The 19,261-nt window shown below is 40.6% G+C and overlaps 1 protein-coding gene across 42 annotated transcripts in view; it reads left to right on the forward strand.

Moving 5' to 3' along the window:
• The first annotated feature begins 1,189 nt into the window (after positions 1-1,189).
• The window catches only part of LOC138917083 (uncharacterized), a 102,743-nt gene continuing 84,671 nt past the window's right edge, over positions 1,190-19,261 (forward strand). For 4 of the 42 annotated variants that reach the window (XM_070231561.1, XM_070231560.1, XM_070231562.1 and 1 more), the window contains exons 1-4: positions 1,194-1,474; positions 2,563-2,734; positions 2,882-3,086; positions 13,689-13,786. The gene's annotated coding sequence lies outside the window, so the exon portion shown is untranslated. Of the gene's footprint in view, positions 1,601-2,562; positions 2,735-2,881; positions 3,087-3,638; positions 13,164-13,688; positions 13,787-19,261 lie in introns of those variants that run through there. The other 38 variants (XR_011424548.1, XR_011424547.1, XR_011424549.1 and 35 more) reach the window with 24 other exon arrangements.

Below are 19,261 nucleotides of genomic sequence, written 5' to 3' on the forward strand. Positions count from 1 at the left end.
ATAAGACTGGAAAATTGGTGACAAAAAGGTCTAGAAGAGACACATGTGGATGGAATTCTAAGAATAGGGGTTTATAAATGCTTAACAGAGGATAGGATATCAGAGGGAAGAGAAGAAGTGAGGTGTTGGGTATTTATTCCTTTGGCTCTCCGTGCTGAGCCATGTAATGGGCATTCACAATGTTTCTCTTCCTAAGACCACAACTCTCATAAGGGTGGCCTTTTGTGCTAAGTTCTGATAATGTTACCTACTCTCACTACACCCCTGGGGGTGATAATAACTCTCTACCAACGCTAGTTACAGGATGCTTCACTAACCCTACCCACATTTTTAGAGCCCTATTTATTAGACTCTCCTCAAGTGTCCCATGGTTTCTTGACAACTGACACCTGTTTCTTCAGGGGACCCTGACTAATAGGCCCCACAACAAGCCTGATCATAAACTCCATGGGGGTAGGGAATTTACTCTCTTTTATTTGATGTTGCTATCCCAGCACCTAGAATGATGTCGATTGTACAGTCAGTTTTCAATAAATGTTTGTTAAACGACATATGTGTGACCACTTTCTCTCCTTCGTGATCTTTATGTTAAAGTCTATTATGATTGATTTAATATAGTTTAACCAGCATTCTTGTGCTTTTATCTGTAATTTGGTAAAGAATGACAAAGAATTATAAACGTCAGCAAAAAGCAAGCAAACTTGTCGTTATGTGCATGGAAATCCAAGATATTTAACATAAAAATTTATGAAACAATAAGAGAATTCAGCAAGAATCAATGTTAATGTATAAGACCCGACAGATTTCCTATAAACATCCACCCCTGGAGCACCTGTGCAGACCCTCAGTAGAATCTGCACACTGGGCCCCAGGCGCGCCAGGATGGGGCTCAGGGGTTGGTGGGTCCGGCGGCTGTAAAGGAACAGGGTGGAGGTCCCAGGTTGAAAAATTGTAAAATTATAATTTTACAGCTATATAATTTAACTACTTCAGTCGTCATGTCTTTTTCTTTTTACAAAGTCAATTTTCCTACCTAACTCCAAATTTTTTTCACACCATCTAAGTAATATTTTAATATTTTCCATATCCAATCCGTATTCAAATTTCCCCAATTACCTCCAAATGACTTATGAAAAAAATGCTATTTTAATCGGGAGCCAATAGCGGACTACCTTTGCATTTGACAGCAGAGTTCAGGCTTAACCCTTAACCTCTTCGGGCTCGGAGGACCCTGGGCAGGAGAGATTTAAGAACACCGTCCTCCCGCTTTCGCGGAAAGGCCAAAAGTGACTTGAAATGTAGACGCGGAGGCCTATGGGAAATGTAGTTTTAAATAGGTGAGGTTCACCGCCTGGACTCCGGGAAGGGGACGCCACGCTCCTTCTGCGCATGTGCAGCCGTAGCCTCCTCGTTTGTCTTCTCAGGACTCCAGAGAACCGTTGGGGAACTTTGGGGTGTGCTCGGAAAATGCAGGGTGCGCACCGAGGGCGAGGGACTAGCTGGGAAGGGTGTGCCTGTGCTTGGGGATGGGAGCAGGAAGTGTCTGGGACCTCGTCGCCCCCCGCGGCGGTGTATAAACCCGGGCGGGCCGTCAGAGCGGGTAAGGCCGATGGGGGAGACCCCGGCCCTCGGGCTGCCGGGGGGCGCAGGTGTTCGGGGCGGTCCGGGATGCCCGAGGATCGTGTGACCAGCCCGCCTGCAGCCCGACCGGAGAGAAGCCCGTGTCGGCGGCGGTGGGTGCGGGAGGGAGGAGTGCGTTTATCAGGCGGACGGTGACCGTGGGTCTGCGGTGGAGCCCGAGCTCTGGAGCACTACAGGCCCGGTCAGTGCCAGCTCTGTCACCTGTTAGCAGGGGCGACAGAAGGAACCTGGGCGAGAGTCAGGGTTCTCCTCTCTAAATATTAATAATGATTGTTTCACGGCGACGTTTGGAAACATAGATCACTGTTTTAGACAAGTGCCAGGTAGGAAGCTTTAAGTAAGTGACAACTGCTGTTATAGTTAGAGGACGCTTTGTTTTTTTACTGGATAGTTTAATGTACCCTGACAACCACTTCACCAGAAACGGAGGCTCGGGTCGGTGGCCCGATGTGCTCGAGTCAGGAGCTCCCAGCCAGGGAATTTGGATTCGAGGGCAGGTGTGCTTGGCTTCAGTCTCAGGCTTTGTCTGATGTCACACCTGCCCAAGACTGGCATTACAGCCTTCACAGCACTTAGGAACATGGCCTGACCCTGCGTCCCCAGGGATGTAAAGGAAAGGATGTGGATGGAATCCCACCATGTGTCACATGTATCCTGGGATTTCTAGTGTCTCTTCAGGTCCCTTGGGTCAGACAGAGGTGCCTGGCCCCCTCTGCATTGTCAGGCTTTCTGTCCTTGAAGTCTGACGTTATAATGAATTCTAAGAGTCAGGCTTTTTGCCCCTAAGATGAATTTATTTCTCAGATCCATGTCCCAGTTGCCTTGAAACAAACCAGCCCTTGTGAGGCAGGAAGCAGGGGGCCTCTGTGAGGGAGTCGTACCTGGAAGAGAGCGCCCCTCTGACCTTAGACCTCTCTCCAGAGCTTCAGAGCAGAGACAAGAGCCCAGAAAGGAGCAGATGCTAGATTTGCAAGATCAGAAGCAGGTCTTGATCCTCCTGCCCAGAATGAACCAGACTTGATGATGATGCCACCTTCAGGAGCCACCACACTGTGTGACAGTGGGGCATTTGGGCCGTCCCTGGGAAGTACAGGTGAGCTGGGGTGGCCCAGGGGCAGGCTGCTCAGGAAAGGCTGCTTTGTTGGAGAGCCGTGAGGGCAAGGTCTGGGGGTAAGGGACAACCAGGCAGAGGGAGGAAGTTCTGTCTCCAGTCCCCTTAAATGGCCCCCGCTATTTACAGATGCGCTGCTGTCACACATGTCCACCACCACATGTGACATTAGTGACGTTATCCTGATGTCACAGGATCCAAGAATGATGATCTGTGAAGAGTTTTCCAAGGTCACCTACTTCTAACTCTTTTGAAAGATTTAAGGACATTGGGCCTGAAAATTTCAGTGACTTGTCCAGGGAAACGCAGTTTGTGACAGTTCACTCTCTCACAGGTAAGTTACCAAAAGCATCTATCGAAAGGGCCTTTTGAGAAATACTTCCCAGCTGAAATAACAATTAAAAATTCCTGCCTTAAATCCTCCCATCTCTTTTACTAGGCTTTCCGTGGATTGTGTATACCAGGGGTTAAATAATATTACTGAGAAAAATAGATAAATGATGCATACTGAGCATTTTTCTGCTAAGTTAACTTTAATGAAGGAATAGTGTCTTGTCGTTTGGCGTACTTTAATTCAACTGATCGGTTGTTTTTATTTCTTTCTGTTATCCAGAAGGACGCATGCGTTATTGTTAAATCAATCGAGTAAAGTTTATGTTCACTCAGTAAAAAACTGCAGATTTCAGCTCCATGGTCATTTCAGAATCACACAAAGACAGGTGTTGCTGCCTGTCCATGATCCTTCTTGTGCCTTTTCAAGGCCCAGAGGGCCCTGTGCCTATGGGGAGGATGATCCCCAACTGGGGTGCTGAGATTTGAGGAGGCGAATCTAAGAGCTGTAGGACAGCTAAATCTCAGGACCCCTGTCTTCTCTCTGTCCCCTCAGCTGAACCACAGTCCTCTGTACTCGCCCAGGAGCCACAGAAAGTGAACATCCCTCAGGCGAGCTCTTTATTCATTCCCCACTTTATATTGTAATGGATTTATAAGGTTTAGCAGGATCCATGCATTAAAGGAAAAGGAGAAGTAGAAATAGTAGAAATCAAGTCAGTCTTGAGGAAAAGTATACCGTGTTTTACTATTAATTGTGATGTTGGCTGTTAGCTTTGAGTGGGTAACCTTGTCAGGGTAAGTAGTTTCCCACTAAGCTACCTGTTTCAATCTCTTTACTTGTGATTGGGCTATTCAGATTCTCTGTTTCTTCTTGATTCAGTTTTGGGAAGTTGTATGAGTCTTAGAATTTATCTGTTTCTTCTAGATTGTCCAGTTTGTTGCTATATAGTTTTTCATAGTATTCTCTTATAATCCTTTATATTTCTGTGGTATCTGTTGTAATTTCTCCTCTTTCATTTCTAATTTTATTTATTTGAGCCTTCTCTCTTTTTTTCTTAGAGAGTCAGGCTAAGGGTTTGTCAATTTTGCACATCTTCTCAAAGAACCAGTTCTTTGTTTCACTGATTTTTTTGTTTGTTTGTTTGTTTCAATTTCATTTGTTTCTGCTCTGATTTTTATTATTTCCCTCCTTTGGCTGACTTTGGGCTTTGTTGGTTCTTCATTTTCTAACTGTATTTTAAGATTGCTTATTTGAGATCTTTCTTGTTTTTTAAGGTGGGCCTGTATCGCTATGAATTTCCCTCATAGGACCACTTTTTCTGCATCCCATATGAGTTGGTGTGGTGTATTTTCATTTTCATTTGTCTCCAGATATTTTTTGATTTCTCTTTTAATTTCTTCAATGATCCATTGGTTGTTCAGTAGCATGTTGTGTAGTCTCCACATATTTGTCACTTTCCCAGCTTTTTTCCTGTAGCTGATTTCTAGTCTCATAGCATTTTGGTCAGAAAAGATGCTTGATGTGATTTCAATCTTCTTAAATTTATTGAGGCCTGTCTTGTTTCAAAACATATGGTCTGTCCTTAGAATGCTCCATGTGCACTTGAGAAGAATGTGTATTCTGCTATTTTTGGATAGAATGTTCCATATATATCTATTAAGTCCATCTCGTCTAGTTTTTCATTTAATTCCACTATTTCCTTGTTAACTTTCTGTCTGGATGATCTATCCATCGATGTAAGTAGAGTGTTGGGGCCCCCTGCTATTATTATGTTGTTGTTAATATCTCTTTTTAGGTCTGTTAATAGTTGCTTTATGTACTTTGGTACTCCTTTGTTGGGTACACGTATATTTATAAGTGTTATGTCTTCTTGTTGGAGTGTCCCTTTTATCATTATATACTGCCCCTCTTTGTCTCTCATTGCCTTTTTTATCTTGAGGTCTACTGTGTCTGATATAAGTATTGCAATAACTGCTTTCTTTTGTTTGCCATTAGCTTAGAGTATCATCTTCCGTCCCTTCACTCTGAGCCTGTGTTTGTCTTTAGAGCTAAGAGTGTTTCCTGGAGGCAGCATATTGATGAGTCTTGTTTTTCAGTCCATCCCACCACTCTGTCTTTTGCTTGGAGAATCCAATCCATTTACATTTAGAGTGATTATTTATATGTAAGGGCTTAATGCTGCCATTTTATCACTTGTTTTCCAGCTCTGTATTTCCCTTGTTTCTCGTCTTGTGTATTTTGGACTGCCAGTTCAGTTTGGTAGTTCTCTATGATGGTTTTCTCAGTTTTCTCTTTTTTGTGTGTGAGGAAGACTGGCCCTGAGCTAACACCTGTAAGCAATCTTCCTCTTTTTTAGCTTGAGGAAGATTGTTGCTGAGCTAACATCTGTGGCAGTCTTTCTCTGTTTTTTGTGTGTGGGATGCCAGCACAGCAGGGCTTGATGAGAGATGCATAGGTCTGTGCCTGGGACCTGAAGCTGCAAACCCTGGGTGGCTGAAGCAGAGCATGCGAACTTAACCATTATGCCACTGGGACAGCCCCTCAGTTTTCTTTTTTTTGTATCATTTGTGTCTCTGTTCTGATTATTTGTTTAGTGGTTATCATCAGGTTTGTATAAAAAATCTCGTAGATGAGATATACCATTTTCTGATAGCCTCTTATTTCCTTGGTCTAAGCCAGGTCCATCCCTTTCCTCTTCCTCTGATTTGTTGGTCATAGCACATTCTGTTTTGTGTTGTGATTTTGTGGTTAAAAATCACAAGATTATAGTTATTTTTGATGCTTTCCTTCCCTTTATCTTTCATGTCATAATTAAGTTTTTGCTAACCTCTTCTGGTAGAGAGCTGCAATTTTCTGACTTTGGCTGCCTATTTATCTCCTTGCTCAAGGCTTTGTGAACTCTTTTTTTTTCTTTTTCAGGTATGAAGGTCTTCTTGAGCATTTCCTGTTTGGGGTGTCTTGTGGCGATGAACTACCTCAGCTTTTGTTTATGTGGGAAAGTTTGTATTTCTCCACCATATCTGTAGGATATTTTTCCCTGGATAGAGTATTCTCAGCTGAAGGTTTTTGTCTTTCAGAATTTTGAATATCTCATTCTACCTTCTCGTAGCCTGTAAAGATTCTGCTGAGAAATCTCCTGAAAGTTTGATATGGTCTTTGTAAGTTATTTTCTTCTGCCTTGCTGCCTCTAAAAATATTTCTTCTTTGTCACTGACTTTTTCCAGTTTTACTACTCTATGCCTTGGAGTAGTTCTTTTTACATTGATGTAATCAGAAGTTCTGTTAGCATCTTTTACTTGTAACTGCAGCTCCTTTCCCAGGTTTGAACAGACTTTCTGCTCCTTTCTCCCTCCCTTCTCCCTCTATAATACCCATAGTTTTCATGTTGCATTTCCTAATTGAATCAGATATTTCTCAGAGAATTTCTTCATTTCTTTTTAGTCTTAATTCTCTCTCCTCCTCCATCTGAAGCCTTTCTATATTTCGGTCCTCCAGATTGCTAATTCCGTCTTCCATAATGTCAGCTCTGTAATTCAGGGTATCCAGATTTTTCTTTATCTCATTGTGTTTTTCATCTCCAACATTTCTGACTGGTTTCTCTTTATAGGATCAATCTCTTTTGTGAAGTATTCCCTCTGTTTATTAATTTTATTCCTGATTTAATTGAACTATCTGAATTTCCTTGTAACTTGAGTTTTTTAATGTTAGCTATTTTGAATTCTCTGTCGTTTACATTGTAAATTTGTGTGCCTTCAGGATTGATTTCTAGGTGCTTTTCATTTTCCTTCTGGTCTGGACTATTAATATATTTCTTCATACTATTTGATGGGGTTGGTTTGTGCCTTCACATAGATAGTATCTGGTTGCAGATTCCACCTGCCACCACTGGAGGAGGTTCAGGAGCTGTGTATTCTGAGCCTGCTGTGATCCCTGGTGTCTGTGCTTGTCCTTTGGAATCTATGCTGACAGGACCCATGTGCGATTGCCTGCTTGTAGCTGCTGCTTTGCTAATGTACGCACGGGCACTCTAGACGGGGTCCCTTGCTCTGGCTGACTGGCTGAGCTTGTGAGCCCAGCATGGGGAGGGGCACTTCTTTTGCATGTGCCATCCCGTGGGTGTTCTCTCTTTGCCCTCGCTGTCTGTCCTCCTGGCGTGCTGGCTTCATGAAGACAACCCCACAATAGCTTAGCCTCCTCTGTGGAGCTTTCCTATGGGATGTGAGGGAACTTGGAGAGCGAAGGCATTCCCACAGAGTCTCCCCCTAGGCCCCTCTTTTCTCAGAGCTGTGCATGGTCCTGTGCCCTAGGTCATTGCTGGGGAGGGAGAGGAGATCCCCTTACTTCCTCCTTCTTCCTCCTGGGGGGTCCAGCACCTCCACCTTCAGACATATGGCTGCATGGGTCTCTCAGATGTCTTTTGTGTTGTGTGCCTGTCCTCTGTTGGTTTATGAATGTCCTTTTCATTGTTTCGTAGGGAGGAGAGTCTAAGGGAAGAGCTCACTCCGCCGTGAAGCTGATGTCATGCCTGGTCATTCTATTTTTAAGTTTTTGAGAAATCTCTGTACTGTTTTCCACAGTGGCTGCACCAATTTACATTCCCACCAGCAGTGTATGAGGGCTCCCTTTTCTCCACATCCTCTCCAACACTTCTGTTTTCTTTGTAAAGATTGGCACCTGAGCTAACATCTGTTGTCTATCTTTTTTTCCTTCTTGTTCTCCCAAAACCCTCCCAGTATATAGTTGTATATTCTAGTTGTATGTCCTTCTGGCTGTGCTGTGTGGGATGCCACCTCAGCATGGCTTGATGAGTGGTGCCGTGTCCAGGCCCAGGATCCAAACTGTCAAAACCCTGGGCTGCTGAAGTAGCGCACACGAACTTAACCACTCGGCCATGGCACTGGCCCCTCTCCAACACTTCTTATTTCTTGTCTTTTTAATAATAGCCATTCTGATGGGCATGAGGTGATATCTCATTGTGGTTTTGATTTGTATTTCTCTAATAATTAGTGATGTTGAACATCTTTTCATGTGCCTGTTGGCCATCTGTATATCTTTGGGAAAATGTCTGTTCAAATCCTCTGACCATTTCTTGACTAAGTTTGTTCTTTTGTTGTTGAGTTCTTCGTATATTTTGGATAGCAACCCCTTATTGGATAAATGATTTGCAGATATCTTCTTCCAGTTGCTAGGTTGTCTTTTCATTTTATTGATGTTTCCTTTGCCATACAGACGCTTTTTAGTTTGATGTAGTCCCATTAGCTTATTTTTTCTTTTGTTTCCCTTTCCTGAGGAGACATATTCAAAAAGATACTGCTAAGAATGATAGCAAAGAGCTTACTGCCTACGTTTTCTTCTTTGAAGTTTTATGGTTTCAGGTCTTACATTCAAGTGTTTCATCCATTTTGAGTTAATTTTTGTGCATGGTGTAAGATAATGGTCTGCTTTCATTCTTTTGTGTGCGGCTGTCCGTTTTCCCAACAGTGTTTATTGAAGAGACTTTCCCTTCTCCATTGTATGTTCTTAGCTCCTTTGTTGAAAATTGGCTGTTCCTAAATGTATGGGTATATTTCTTGGCTATCAATTCTGTTCCATTGATCTGTGTCTGCTTTTCTGCCAGTATCGTGCTGTTTTGATTAATACAGCTTTGTAGTATACTTTCAAATTAGGGAATGTGATGCCTCCAGCTTTGTTCTTTTTTCTCTGGAGTGCTGTGGCTCTTTGGGGACTTTTGTTGTTTCCAGTAAATTTTAGAATTCTTCTTTCTATTTCTGTGAAAAATGTCATTGGGGTTTTGATAGGGATTACATTGAATCTGCAGATTGCTTTAAGTAACATGGACTTTTTCACTATGTTGATTCTTCTAATCCATGAGCACAGAATATCCTTCTATTTCTTTATGTCTTCTTTAATTTCTTTCAACAATGTCTTATTGTCTTCAGTGTATAGGTCTTTCACCTCATTGGTTAAATTTATTCCTACCCACTTAATTCTTTTTGTTGTGATTTTAAATAGGATTGTATTCTTGATTTTTTATTTCTGCTCGTTTGTTTTTAGTTTTTTGATGGATTCTTTAGCGTTTTCTATATGTAAAATCTCATCATCCACAAGTAGTGACAGTTTTACTTCTTCCTAGTGACAGTTTTACTTCCTCCTTTCCAGTTTGAATATGTTTTATTTTTTTTATTTGATTGCTCTGGCTAGGACTAAGAAGAGTGAGCGTGGGCATCCTTGTCTTGTTCCTGCTCTTAGAGGGATAGCTATCAGTTTACACCATTGAGTGTAATGTTAGCTGTTGGTTTGTCATATATGGCCTTTATTATGTTGAGGTACTTTCCTTCTATGATTATTTTATTGAGAGTTATTATCATAAATATGTGGTGAATCTTGTCAAATGCTTTCTCTGCATCTGTTGAGATGATCATGTGATTTTTATTCTTCATTTTGTTAATGTAGTTTATAACATTGATAAAGAATACTGTTGTAATCCTTTGTATTTCTGTTATATTGCTTGTGATTTCTTCTCTTTCTGATTTTATTTGAGGCTTCTCTCTTTTTGTCTTATTCTACCTAAAGGTTTGTCAATTTTGTTTATATTTTCAAAGAAGTAGCTCTTAGTTTCGCTGATCTTTTCTATTTTCTTTTTACTCTCCATGTCATTTATTTCAGCTCTGATTTCTAGTAGTTCCTTTGTTCTCCTGACTTTGGGCACTTCATTTTTCTTCTTTTCTGATTCTTTTGGATGTATTGTTAGATTGTTTATTTGAGATTTTTCCTGTTTCTCAAGGTAGGCCTGTGTTGCTAGGAACTTCCCTCTTAGTACTGCTTTTGCTGTATCCAATAGATTTTGGTACACTGTATTTTCCTTTTCATTTGTCTCCAGATATTTTTCCATTTCTCCTTTAATTTTGTTGTTGTTCCAATAGTTAATGAATAGCACGTTGTTTAGGCTCCACCTATTTGTGACTTTTCCAGCTTTCTCCTTGTGTTTGATTTCTAGTTTCATACCATTGTGGTTGGAAAAGATGCTTGATATCTTTTCAGTCTTCTTAAGTTTATTGGGAGTTGTTTTGTTTCCCAACAAACAGTGGATCTTTGAGAATGTTTCATGTGTACTGGAGAGAAAATGTATATCCTGCTGCTTTTGGATTGAATATTATATATGTATCTGTTCAATTCATCTGGTCTAGTGTTTCATTGAAGATCAACGTTTCTTTGTTGATTTTTCTCTCTAGAAGACCTATCCATTGATGTAAGTGGGTTATTAAAGTTCCCTACTCTTATGGTGTTGCTGTCAGTTTCTCCCTTTAGATCTGTTAATAGTTGTTTTATAGACTTTGGTGCTTCTACGTTAGGTGCATATATATTAATAAATGTTATGTCTTCTTGATGGATTATCCCCTTTATCATTATATAATGCCCATCTTTGTCTCTTGTCTTTTTTGGCTTGCAGTCTATTTCGTCTGATAGAATTATGGCTACACTCACTTTCTTTTGGTTGTCATTTGGTTGGAGTATCATCTTCCACCCCTTCACTCTGAGCCTATGTTTTTCTTTAGAGCTGAGATGGGTCTCCTGGAGGCAGCACATTTTTGGGTCTTTTTCTTAACCTGTCCAGCCTCTCTGTCTTTTCATTGGTGCATTCAATCCATTTACATTTAGGATGATTATGGATATATAGGGACTTACTATTGCCATTTTATCTTTTGTTTTATGGTTGCTCTATATTTCCTTTGTTTCTTTTTCCTTGTGTTTCTCACTACAATTTCAGCTTGACGGTTTTTGGTGATGTGTTTTTCAGTTTCCTCTTTTTTTATGTTTCATGACTCTGCCTTAATTTTTGTTTTGTGGTTACCATGAGGTTTGTATAAAAGGTCTCACAGATGAGATAGTTCTTTTTCTGCTGATAGCATTTTTGCTTCATTTGACTAGGCAAGTTCTGTCCTTTTCTTCTTCCCTTGCTATTTTTGTTGTCAAAATTCTTTCTTTCTGTATTGTGAATTTGTTACCAAATTGGAATGGTTAATGTTATTTTTAATGCTTTCTTTCCCTTTAACCTTTGCATCGTAATTGTTTACTAACATGTTCTGATACAGAGTTGCAGTTTTCTGATTTTATCTATTTATCAACTTGTTTAAAGCTTTGTATCCTTTGCCTTTTCATTTCAGACAGGAGAGCTCTTTTTGACATTTCTTATAAGGCAGGTCTAGTGGTGATGGACTCCCTCAGTTTTTGTTTCTTCCTCACACTTTATTTGTCAGCTGCAGCAGTGGACCCCCAGCTGTCGCAGCACCCAAGGGCACAGAGCTGATTATTACAGTGTTGATTAATACAGTCCCTAAGTAGCTCTCAAATACTTGTACTTTTCTGCATCCTTTCTGAAACCACCCTAGTCGAAGTAAGCAACTAAGTAACTGGATGACTCTAATGACCTCATGTCTCTGATCCTCAATTTCTTGGTTTGTGAGATGAGGCAGTTAGAAGGAACACCAAGTTTCTTCCTTCTCTATATTCTGTGATTATCAGAATCTACAACTATGGAGAGACTCAGGGAAAAATCAATTCCAATGTTTTGGGAAACCATCTCACTTTCTCCATTTAAATTAACTCTTGGGGTGACTGAGATTGTGCCTCATATCCTCTCATAGCACTGCTCTTAAGGACAGTCTCAGAATCTTCAAGACAACTTAAAAGAAGGCCCTTTCTCTTAAATAGGAATCTGCCTTATGCCATGTTTTGAGCTGTAGAAAATATTTTAGAATGAGATTCTAGTGTTGGTAACAAATTTATCTACATTGCTAATTCATCTGAAAGCTCCTATTCTTGAAAATGTCCCATGTGGGGGTAAAGAAGTTCCATGTAAAGGTTTAGTCCATTTTTGTTGACAATCTCTTGAGCGTATGTTAAAAACCTGGATAACAGGATAATGTTCATGGAGATTGGGGGGAGGGAGAGTGATGAATGAGTTTGGTTGACTTTCAGCAGTAGTAAGGTCAAAATGAAAGCATTATAAAAGAAGAGTAGAGATTTAGGTCAGGGCTTTCTATGCAAAACAAGTAAAAACCATAAGCAGATGGAAAAAGTTTAAGTGACACAGTATGGCAGATTCCACTGATGAGTTTAATAGGCAGCCATTTTAGTGGCACAGAGAGTAGACTGATTCAAGGGACAAGAACCAAAAAGCAAGGGGTCCCATCCTGCCCTGAGGATTCTTTTGTTCTGAAGTGTGTTAGCCCAGCTGAGGGAAGACCTGGGGAGGATGTCGTAGATCCTCTAAAAGGGGCATCCATCAGCTGCAGGAAGATGTGCCATCTCTCCCCAAAGCTCATTAGCAGATTGGAAGTGGGATGCTGCATTACTCTGATTAGCATTAATTTTATAATTCTAGGCATAGAACTTTCCTCCACATGAGTCAGCCTTCACACAAAAACACAGACTCACATGGTGTGGATAAAACACAAGTAACCTTACTGCTGCTTCCCATCTTCCAAGGATCCAGTGGGAAGGAAAACGTGGTTCCCTAGCAAAGAGGGGAGTTAAGGGCTGGAGTTTTCCAGCTCTCCAAGCTGGGTGCAGGTCCCACAAATCGGGGAGAAGTGCAATGCCATCTTTCTGGCAGACCAAGACTTTGGGAAAACTGGGTCCTTCTGATCTGGTTAGGGAAGACGCAGTACTTCCAACAGCCACTGCAGCAGGGCACCAGCAGCATTACAAGTGAGATGAGGAACGTTACCTCAGAGCCTCCCAGGGAGAGAGCATTTAGGCCCCTACCGTTTATTGGGATAACTGGTTCCTGGCCCTTTGGAAAATACCCAGTCATCCCAGGGCTAGACTTCTCAGGAAAAGTAACTTGCCAATCCCTTTAAAATTTGCAGCTAAAACCTATCTACACTTTTATTTGTTACATATATTGTTGGGGCTTCATTTCAAACTGCTATATTACAAAACTGTGTTTCAGATAACTTTAAATCCATGGCAGTGACTTTCAAATTCTTTTGATGGCAACTCACAAAATAAATCTATAAATTATGTTTTATCGTAAATCAGTATATACGCACACACACCAAAAGAATATAAAAATTTTATGAAACTGTTCTTACCTTTTTACGTGTAATACACTCTAATATTATCTATTCCATTTTGTTTCGTTGTTTTTTAAGTGCTTGTCACACCCTCTAGAATTATTTCATAATCCACTAGTGGGTCAGGAGTGACAGTTTGAAAAGCACTATTTTAAAATTATTGCTTCCAGGTACCCTAGCCGGTAGTCTGGTATCCAGATTTTTAAAAGGCTTATTAAAATGCATCATCAAAAAGCAATATTTGCTAAAGGACCCTCAGTCTCTATAAAGAGCACTCTCTTGGGGATTCCAACCACAAGTTACCAGATAAATAACCAGCTTTCCATTGCAGAACTGAGATGTGAGCTCAACACCAAGTAAAAATGACATAAAATCAGAACAAAGTTGGAAAAGGAGGACCACCTCCAAATGCAATATGTGGTCCTTCTGGGAAACATGACGCAGCCTAGAGTGAGGTGAGGGGGACAAAACAGAAAAAAAACATTAATGGAGAAAAAATCAAGCTTGTAACTTCTGTCTCCAGGCTTCACAAGGTGCACTTGTACTTCCAACCCTAAGAGACAGAGTGATGTTCAGCGTGACTCCATAATCCTGTGGCCTTGAGAACCTCAGCAGACATCAGTTAAGTCATTTAAGGATAACTGCAAATTAAATTAGTTCATCCTAACTCTATATGACTCCACTCATAGGTGGAAGTTAGTATATTGATAAGGAGATCTGATCGGTGGTTACCAGGGAAAAGGGGGGGTGGGGGGAGGGCACAGAGGGGGAAGTGGTGTACCCACAACGTGACTAACAAAAATGTACAACTGAAATCTCACAAGGTTGTAATCTATCATAACATTAATAAAAAAAAAATTAGTTCATCCTAATTACGCAAAAATGATAAATTCAAATAAGCAAGGTAATTCAATTCTGAATTAAAAATTTTTTCAATCACTTGACATCTCAAATCAAAGCAAATGGGTAATGTTACCAATTATATCAATTCGACTCTATATTTCAATACATAAACATATGATGAACAATTAAAATTCTTATGTGATATGCATTTAACTTGTTAACATTTATGCTACAGTAGGGAACCACACTCGAGAAACAGGGTCATGTCCTTGAAAACCAAAGAAGGTTATCACAAAAGAGTCTTTGTAAGAATCCAGCAACAGGATGAGTCCCCAAAATCTATTAAATAAACTATCCCACAGGAAAAGTGAGGCAGATCACACTAGTAAAGGCAACACTATGGAAGCTTATGAAATAGTTATCAAGGGAAACATTTGATACGTAATAAAAATATTTAGTTTTAGGAAGCAGTATGATAGGCTCTGATATGGTTGCACTTATGAGTACAGGACTTTCATAGGAAGGAAAGAAATGGAAATTCACTGAATGTCTGTGTTTTGTCATGCATCACTAAATACCTTCGATTACATTATAGCATTGGAAACTGGGAAGCAGAAATGTTAAATAACTTGTTGTAGGCCACACAGTAATAAATGACAGAACTAGGACTTAAACTCCATCTTCTAATTACACATCCATTATTCTTGTCACATCAATACCACTTTATCCTGAACTAGTACTCAAAATATGATAGTGCTTAAAATATTTGCTTAAGCATTTCTTAGGATTTCTGATCAAGGTCAATTCAAATTCCAATTTCAAGGCTAACGAATAAGAAAGTGACCTTTAAAAGGAAAAAAATACGTAAAAAATATACATGCATTCCGGGTGGCATTATGAATCTTCAAACTTTCGATATTCTTTGTGTCTCGTGTAAGGATGAAAAAAGTTATCTATTGCTGTATAACAAACCACAACAAAGTAGAGTAGCTTGAAACAGTAACTTATTCTTGTCTCTTATTGTTCTGTGGATTGGCTGGGATTCGCTGGGCAGTTCTTGCTTGGGGTCTCCTAGGAAGTACAGTCAGATGTCAGCTTGGGCTGAAATCCTCTTTGCCTCTATTGTGCTGGATGTCAAGATGGTTCATTTCTGTGTTTGCTGAGGATGCTGGCTGTTATCTTATTCGGGGCTGCCAACTGGAGGGCCTGCATGTGGCCTCTTCATGTGACTTGGACATCTCTCAAAGTGGTGGCTGGGTTCCAAAAGAAAGCATCCCAAGAGGATATATTCCAAAAGACCAGGCTTCTTACAGCCTAGCCTCAGAAGTCCCAGAAAGTCACCTCCACAGCATCCTATTGGTTGAGCCAGTCACTGAGGCCTAGGGGGAGGGATGTAGACTCCATCTTTTGATATGAGAAGCAGCAGGCAATAAGGGAGGGAGGGAGACTGCCCATCTCACCTTAGTCTTTAGCCTCCCATCTGGCATCTCTACTTTACCCAACTGAGTTAGAAGGGGAAATAGATGATACAACTACAATAACACAAATTATTGTGTGGTGTTTTCTCTATCTCTTTGGCACTCTCTCTTTCTCTGGAAACACAGCACTTCTTGAATGAATGGATAAATGAGTCTCTCCCTTTTCCTCTCTACTCCTTTTTTGCCTCCTCACCTTTCTTTTCTTCTTTTTAACTGCAGATGAAAGGTTAAAAAAAAATGTGTTAAGCAGCAACATACTCTAATTAGTAAATCTTATAGTTAGTTTCTACTCAGATCTCCCATTTCATGTCTACCTGCCTGATTCAGTCATCGTCCTATCAGGGAAGGTGATAAGAATGCAAGCAAAGGAGAGAAGAGAGGGAAAAATGGGAAAGCAAAAGTAGATTATCGAGGGAAGAAGGAAAATATAAATGGGAAGGGAAATAAATCAGGAGCACTGAACACCGTTAAGCCCAAATGGCTGAAAAGACAAAGGGAAAGAAGCAAATTTTTCCCTTATGATGCTGCATCCATCCTTCCTTCCTTTCCAATCCATGGCCGCCATCGCCACCCTAGTCTAACCTTATTTCTTAATGCCTGAATTTTTGCTATATCATCTTACCTAATCTCCCTGTCTAGTTTTTACCCCTTAGAAATCATCAAAAATGGGGCCAGCCCGGTGGTGTAGTGGTTAAGTTTGTGTGCTCCTCTTTGGCGGCCTGGGGTTTGTAGGTTCCCATTCTGGCACAGACCTATACACTGCTGATCAGGCCATGCTGTGGCAGGCGAGCCACGGATGAAATGGAGGAAGATGGGCACGGATGTTAGCTCAGGGCCAATCTTCCTCCAAGAAAAGAGAAAGAAATAAAATAAAATAGATCATCAGAAACACTCCTTTCCTCATGGTGCTCTCAATTACAAAAAAAGAAAAGAGAACACTAAATGACTTCTGAAGGATTAAGTCCAATATAAACATTTTAAGAATTTTCATAATCTGACCTAACTTTCCTTGCCACTCTTGTTTCTCAAGTCTCCCATATGTGAAACTCTTTACTCAGCCAGAGCACTCTACTCAGTGTATCCAAATACACAGAAAAATGAGACTAGATCTCACTATTACATCATGAAAAATACAAAACCTGAATCAAGGAAAATAACAGACAACAAAAATATTACATTACAGAAAGCAGTGTGGTGACATTATAAGCTTCTAATTATAGCGCTTATGGTCCAGCTCACTTCTCACGAATACAGCCTTCTCCTTTTGTCTTCTGTCCTTTGCTCTAAGGATCCTATCACCAGGAGCATTCCCCGCCGCTCTCTGCCTTCCTAAATCCTGTCTCATCAGGACCCACAACATTAACTGACTAATTTGGAAGAAGTGTGATTAGCAGAATCATTCTGGACCTGAAGTCCCTTGTTAACACTACAGCATCAGATTTGATTCTCGATGGACACCAAGTCACTCAAATTCCATCTCAGTTTTTACTCTGTAGATTTGTTCAGTATACAGTTGATTAAAAGACCATTCACCCCAGTTTGGTAGATAATTCAACCAGCCTCCAATCCAAAGTTTGTACAACTTTAATTTGTAGTAATTACAAACAGTAATTACAGAAACAGTTAAAACATTCATTGCTAATATTGTAACTTTATGGGAACCTGATATAAATGCAGTTTTAAAAAAACAGGATATTTGAAGATAGTAACGTACCGTGATTAACAAGATTTTGTGGTGAGAGTAGTTTATTGTCAGGTATAATTAAAGCTGTAGATGCTATTCTGAAAGTACAGACTTTAGGGGGCAAGGGAAGAGAGTTTTTGAAGCAAAGTACAAATTAGGAATAATTACAGTGATGGTTATGGAATGTCAACATCCATTTCATCATGATGAGCTCAGTCTCCTTCAAAATTCACTTGAGTCCGGGAAAGCATTAGTGTAAGACAAAAGGCAGCTTTGGGAAAAATACCTTTGAAGTATTAAGGAGTAGAGTGATTGGCAGTCAGCAAATATAAAAATGGACGAAAGAGTAAATGTCTTGATCACCTACGGAAAGTGTACACTTCAAGTATCTTATTAAAAAACCAGTTTTCTTTTTCATGTCCAATGTTGAATGCACCTGCAATTGTTGTTTTTTCATCTATTTTGATTCCCAAACTGGATATAACTAAATGTTTTATGGGAGTCTATAAAGGTGATGAAATTATAAAGAAAAGTAAGTGAAAGATTATCAGACAGGAGAGTGGAGGCTTCTGGGGTGATATCAACATTATATGATTTGACATGAGTGGTGGGACTGTGGGTGCTCACTTCATTCTCCTTGTTTATGGTTTATGCGTGTTGCTGTTTACAAAGCAGTTATGTAGAAAATCCGCTGACACTACTACCTTCGACAGTTCATTAGCCCAAGGGTGTCTGTTATGCTTTAACCAGGGCTTTGCTCACGTTCCCTTTTGCCCACATGAAGCCAGTTGTGCATTAAGAGATGACACAAACATCTCTTGAAACAAGAGATTTCTTCTTGTTTTCTAGAAGAAATAGCGAAGCTGGTCTAGCGCTTGGTGATATTTCCAAACAGTCCTTTTGTGAATGGCCGCGAGAAGATGTCCTTCTTCAGCCAAGGATGAAGTCTTATACTTTGTATTATTTAAAGTACCTGATGCCATGCTACACAACTAGTGTGTGTGCATCCATTCATCTGACAGATAGTTATTGACTCACCTACCAGCTGACCCCCTGGGAAGCCAGAGCAGTTTGCCAACTAATATGGTTAATTGGGATTTGATAAGTGCTATAAAGACACCAGAGATTCAGCAGTTTCTCCCAGCTATGGAACTTATTTTGGCTAATGGATATCACTCCCACTCCCATTTCAATCTTACAAAGGGATGCTAGAAGAGGATTGAGCAGTCAGAAGGTGGAAACTTAATAAAAATTGAAAGTCAGAGACGGGAGGGAATGAAAGCAGCAGAGGAAGAAGGAGGCAGAGACTGGACGGCCAGCAAGGCCTCAGTGCCCTGCACAGTTTAAGCTGAGCCAGGTATTCTTCCTGTTTCCTTGCTTGATCTTTGCTTGATCCTCCCTCTTGCCGACGCCCTCACCTGGAGGAGTCAAGCCCAGCACAGATGCCACTGAGACAGGTCAAAGCCAGGGAAAGGTCCTGGGATCAAAACTTGGCTAAGTATGATCCAAACTTCCAAGCAGTCAGAAGTAGAAAGAGCCAGAAGATAAACCTAACCCATTTTTGAAGGGGTGCCAAAGGTGAAAAGCAGGAAAACCAAAATTACTCATCAAGTCTAAAGGGGGAGCACAGAGCCAGAAGCTGAGGGGAGAAGAGGAGTCAAGCAAGTCAGTGCCAGGTAAAAACAGAAATAGAGAGTTGAAAAAAAGAAAAACAAAGCAAAGCAAAATGAAGGGTCCAAGACAATAATTGGGAGCATTCCTTGGGGTTTGATAATGGATTTTATGGGTTAACTTAAGTTAAAAGCAAAAGATGTGAGCGGATACCTTCCTTCCTTCTGACATTATCTCCCACCTTGTCAACAGTCCATTGTTACCAAGGCATTAACACTTACCAAACAAAGTCTAGAAGCCCTTTGGGCAGTCTTGCTAAGAACCATCTTAGTCTAGACTGATTTGGCCTTGAGGATGACCACATCTCCTCAGGACAGTTCTCCCTGGAGTCCTCCATTGGCTATTTTGGGAAATGACGCACTTGGACAAATGGTCTACCTAAATGAATGGTTCAGGTCTGAGCAGCATGAGACACTGGCA

The sequence above is a fragment of the Equus caballus genome, chromosome 13, assembly GCF_041296265.1.
Source record: "Equus caballus isolate H_3958 breed thoroughbred chromosome 13, TB-T2T, whole genome shotgun sequence".
NCBI lineage: Eukaryota > Metazoa > Chordata > Mammalia > Perissodactyla > Equidae > Equus > Equus caballus.